This window comes from Myotis brandtii, unplaced genomic scaffold (genome assembly GCF_000412655.1).
Source record: "Myotis brandtii unplaced genomic scaffold, ASM41265v1 scaffold707, whole genome shotgun sequence".
Taxonomy (NCBI): domain Eukaryota; kingdom Metazoa; phylum Chordata; class Mammalia; order Chiroptera; family Vespertilionidae; genus Myotis; species Myotis brandtii.
The window spans coordinates 824189-829687 of record NW_005370773.1 but is presented as its reverse complement, the minus strand read 5'-3'; the positions used below and the strand labels follow the sequence as shown (position 1 = coordinate 829687).

At 45.8% G+C, this 5499-nt stretch overlaps 1 pseudogene; it reads left to right on the top strand.

The window, feature by feature from the left end:
• The first annotated feature begins 1298 nt into the window (after window positions 1-1298).
• Window positions 1299-2565, top strand: LOC102259777 (annotated as a pseudogene).
• The last annotated feature ends 2934 nt before the right edge of the window (window positions 2566-5499 follow it).

The following is a 5499-nucleotide window of genomic DNA, read 5'->3' as shown; positions in this document are numbered from 1 at the left end:
CCTTTCTTGCCCTTTTCTTTCTCAGGCAGCTTTTTCTCCCTGAGTTCTAAGGGTCCCCATGAAATTTATAACCAGGGGAACCAGGGCATCAGTAGCTAGTCCCAGGCTAATCCCTGAACCTGTCTCCAAGGTCTTGACTTTTTGTGCCGGGCCAGCTCAGCCAAGGGTTCGGTGAGCCTGAGGGGGGGCGGCGAAGGATGTAGAAAAGACAGACAAAGAGAATAAGCTGGGTCTAGGTGGATCTCCTGTGCCTGGCTAAGGCTACAGAGAGGGACCCAGACTGCAGCACTTGCTGCATCTCCCTCAGCCCATTAGCTACCCAGATAAGATCTAGGGAGTGTCATAAGGTCAAGCCTAATTATGCTAAGACGGCTGTGCCCTCCAAGCTGGGACTTGTTTGTGGCTCTGCCAACAGGTCAGTCCAAGGCTTAACCCTATAGCCGCTCCTTACATCTCACCCTTTTTTTATTTTTAAGCTACCATAATGAAAGTAAAACTTAAACATCAAGAACAAAACTCTGGCTGTTAAAACAATAACAAAACAATGCCAATGCAAAACCCAAACTACAGACATGTTAACATTTTAAAACTTGAACATCAAGAACAAAGTTCTGGCTGTTAAAACAATAACAAAACAATGCCAATGCAAAACCCAAACTACAGACATGTTAACATTTTAAAACTTGAACATCAAGAACAAAACAATGCCAATGCAACACAGCAATGAGAGAGAAATCACACGACAGTAACATTTTCTACTAAATGAAAGTTTCTTTTGCTGATTTACTCAGAGTCCTCGGACTTGGCTGCGCAAGGCTTTGCAGAAGACTGGCAGTTAACCAATGCTAGCATAGCCAGAAACATGATTGAGGGAGTAGCTTCCACATCTTGCTTTTCTACCTTCTGCTGGGCCTCAGTTGTTAACTTCTTCAGCTGACCCCATGTTGGCACTTCAGTCCCTTGGTTAGCCTTCCTTTTCTTCTTTTTTCCGCTTTGCTGTCATCGGGGCAACTCTCAGTCTTTTGAATGAAGGGACAAGGAGCTTCTCTGGGTCCTCTGTGGTGACACATAACTCTCTGGTACCCAAGGTGGCTGCACTGCTCCTTCTGGAAAGATACAAACACAACCTCTGCCCCACATCATTACTAGATCTGGTAAAACTCTTGTCTGGTTTGTGCATCCTTCCACCGGGCCACCCCGACGGTGACTATTGCACTGGAGGTCCATTGTCTTTCGGCTGCATTGTAATTCAAAAAATTTAACACAGGGGAGGAGGCAGGAAACCAAACGCGAGCAGGAGCTGGGTGGGCACCATGCCTGGGATCTCCACCATTGAGACGGTGAAACGCGAGATCCAGGTGCCGCAGCCGCAGCCGATGGTGCCGAAGAGAGGGCCGAGCGCCTCCAGTGGGAAGTGGAGGGAGAAAGGCAGGCTCGGGAACAGGCTGAGGCTGAGGTGGTTGAAGAGGAGCTGGACCGTGCTCAGGAGTGCCTGGCCACTGCCCTGCAAAAGCTGGAGGAAGCTGAGAAAGCTGCCAATGAGAGCGAGAGAGGTATGAAGGTTATTGAAAACCGAGCCTCAAAAGATGAAGAAAAGCTGGAACTCCAGGAAATCCAACTCAAAGAAGCTCAGCACATTGCAGAAGAGGCAGATAGAAAGTATGAAGAAGTGGCTCGTAAGCTGGTGATTACTGAGGGAGACTGGGAACGCACAGAGGAACGAGCTGAGCTGGCAGAGTCCCGTTGCGGAGAGATGGATGAGCAGATGAGACTGATGGGCCAGAACCTGCCGTGTCTGAGTGCTGCTGAAGAAAAGTATCCTCAAAAAGAAGACAAATATGAGGAAGAGATAAAGATTCTTACTGATAAACTCAAGGAGGCAGAGACCCGTGCTGAGTTTGCTGCGAGATCGGTAGCCGAGCTGGAAAAGACAATTGATGATTTGGAAGATAAACTGAAATGCACCAAAGAGGAACACAAAGAGGTACACAAAGGAGGCTGGACCTGACTGCTGGACCTGAATGAGATGTAGAGCCACCCGTCCTACCCTGCCGCCGCTCCTCCCTCTGACCCTGACTCCGCCTGCGGCCAGCCTGCTTGAAGCTGACCTTTAACTGAAAGGCTGCTTTCTCCTTTCACTGCCTCCCACCGCCCCACCCGTGTCTTTTTCACCAAATTGTCTCTGCCTCCCCTCAGAGATTTTGATAGGGCTGAGCACCTTTGGGAACAACATTTAAGGGAATGTGAGCACAATGCAGTGTCTTTAAAAGCATGTTGTGATGTACACATTTTGTAATTGCCTTTTTTGTTGTTGATGTGGCAACCATTCGTAAAACATTCCAAATAATTCCACAGTTCTCAAGCAGCAATCTAATCCCTTTCTCACTTGTAGGAGGTAATTTTTCAGCTTAATCCATATTGCCCTCTCCATAGAGGAGGGAAAAAGGTATGGGCCTGCCTTACTGGGATCCACATAGAGCCCAGAGAACGACTCTACTATGGGGAATCATTGCTTTGTGCAGAGCACTAGCCAAATTGAAAAGGTGGTTCCAGGAGGAGTTAGCCCCCCCAAAAAAGTGATGTTTAGGTTTCAGCTTTTAAGGCATCTGTAGGCAATTCATTTTTTTCATCAGAAGTGACCAAGTTAAAATGGTGAGAACTCTCTGTCAGAGACCAAATTCTTGTCCCATCTCTGCCCCTTCCCCAATGGTTCACAAAATGGATGATGTGCCACTTATGTTGAAGTGACCAGTTACTTGCTCTCCTGCCTCCTTGAAAGAAAGAAAATTATGTTTTTGCCACTGATTTGGCCAAATGAAACTCATCTCATTACCCTCCTCTGGGTCTGAAGCTGCTGTCTCTAAAAGTGCCATCTCATTGTGCTTTGTACCAGTTAGTGCTGGAGAAATCTTGAATAGTTTATGTACAAAACTTTTAAAATTTTGTATTACTTTGAAACTTTGCTTCTTTGGGGTTGGGACACACTGGTCACCCGTCTGGCTGTGAGAGCTCGCTGCAGTCTGGGCTGGCAGTGTGCTGATCTTTAAGTTTCTTTCCCTACCTAATGCCCCGTTTTTAGTGAGGTCTGTTAGGTGCGCATCCTGCAGCTTATTGGCTTAAAATGTCCTCTCCTTTGGTGTGGAACCTGTGGCCTTGTTTTTAGGCCAGGAGAAACTGGCATGTTTATGGGCTCAGAGGAGAGAAGAACGAAAGTGAGAAAGAAGATGTCGGGGAGAAGAGATAACTGAGGTACATGGTCCCAAGGGAACAGAAGGGGCTGAGACAATATGCAAATGGGCTGGAAGGAGGGAGGGATAACTGCTGGGTGGTGGGTGACGTGTGCAGGAAGTTGACATAGTTTATGCTTCTATCTCCTTTGATGGGAGCGCCACCAAGAAGCACCAATGTCCCCTCTTAAATCTTCCCAGCTGTAAGGACTTGATCTCCATCTTAATATTGAACCTTTTACCCACAGATCATGTAGGCTGACATTTTCTCTTTGCTGAAGGGGGAGTAGCTCTCCCAAAATACATCATTTAAATAAGAGGTGATTTATTGTTTGACCGAAGGATTCGATGGAACACAAATATAAATGGGTCATGGGAAGAGAGGGTCTCAACTGAGTAAGCCATCAGGCTCCCCCTGAGTTTTCCTCGTGTTAATGCTACACGTCACCATCATGGGTCTGGCCCAAAGTGTGGCCTGGAAGGCATGATCCGAGGCTGGTGTGTCGCTGGTGATTTGCACAGACCTTATGGGCCCTGGTCCTTGGTCTCCATTCTGGTTTTTGGTGCCAGTCAGTTTTCTGCAGAAATGGGAGGCTGCCACTCAAAATGGAGCTTGCCATTTAGTCACTGACCATTCCAAAGGGGTGTTACAATTGCTCTTCCAATTGCATAATAAGCAGTGGGATGGAGGTGATTGAGTCAGGGTGCAGGAGAAGCCTGGCATCGGTTGCTAGCACTGCCATAGAACTCTGATTGGCATCACCAACAGCATGATGGTTCCTGGGGTTGTTTTCCTCCTGATTGGTTAAATCAAATATACCTCCTAAGAAAGGCCTTCAGGGACCACCTACCTAAAGTCACACACCTGTACTCCCTCACTATTGTTCTTCCTTGTATTTATCACAGCTTCCTGGAGTTGTTTATTTGCTTTTTTGATAATTGTTATTTGTTTATTGTCCATCTTCCCACTGGAATGTAAACTCTATGGGAATAGACTGCCTGTCTGGCTTGCTCAGTGCTGTAACCTCCACAACTAGCACATCGCAGATATTCAGTTTTTTAGTGAACACATAAATAGAAATATTTTACAACAGTGGGATCATATTATGCATTCTTTTTATATATATTTTTACTGATTTTTAGGAAGGGAGAGGGAGAAGCATCGATGTGGGAGTGTATCATTGATCAGCCTGGCCAGTGTAGCTCAGCAATTGAGTGTCAACCTATGAACCAAAAGTTCACTGGTTCAATTGCTGGTTAGGGCACATGCCCAGGTTTCAGGTTCAACCCCCAGTAGGGGATGTGCAGGAGGCAGCCGATCAATGTATCTCTGTCATTGATGTTTCTCTCTCTCTCTCTATCCCTCTTGCTTCCTCTCTATATATATAATCAATAAACATATATTTTAAAAAATTGATCAGCTGCCTCCTATACATCCCTATCAGGGATTGAGTCTTCAACCTGGGCATGTGCCCTGACAGGAATTTGGTCCATGGGACAGTTCCCAACCAACTGAGCCACCTGGCCAGGATTCCCGGGTTTTTTTAAATCCTTAGCCAAGGACATGCGTAGAGAGAGGAAGAGAGAGAGAGAGAGAGAGAGAGAGAGAGAGAGAGAGAGAGAAAGAGAAAGAAAGAAATACATCGATCAGTTGCCTCCCGCAGGTGCCCTGACCAGGGATCCAACACAAAACCCTGGTATGTGCCCTGATGGGAATCAACCCACCACTTTCTGGTGTATGGGACCACACTCCAACCAACTGAGCCACCCTGGCCAAGGCTATTTTACTTAAATGTAATAAAAATAAAAGAAACATGTAAAATTGAAAGCATTGTTAGATTGTTCATCCAGGCAGGATCCACAGTTTGGAGTTATAGGTTTGGATTTCAGTATCTTTGAAATCCCTGCTAAGAAATGTGAGCAAATTAGCATAAACTTCCTCCATGAACCCATTCTGTGAACTATATTATTTATACATTGTTTAACATGTATATAATTTTTATTGTAATTCCCACACTTATTGGTCTTACATATTTAAATCGACTCATTTTCACATTCTTATTTTATACTGTTTTGCGATATTAAATAGTTGTAATTTCTATGGAAGAATCGCGGCATCAAAACTTTTAAATAAATGTGTTTCGGAACTTCCAGAGAGTAGGTGGAAGTAAGTTCCTTCCTGTGTCAATCAATGATTGTGCTTAGGGACCGTGGTTGTAGTCCTGGCCCTGCCTCGGGGCTGGGATGGCTGGGCCGGCGCCCCCAGGGGGCT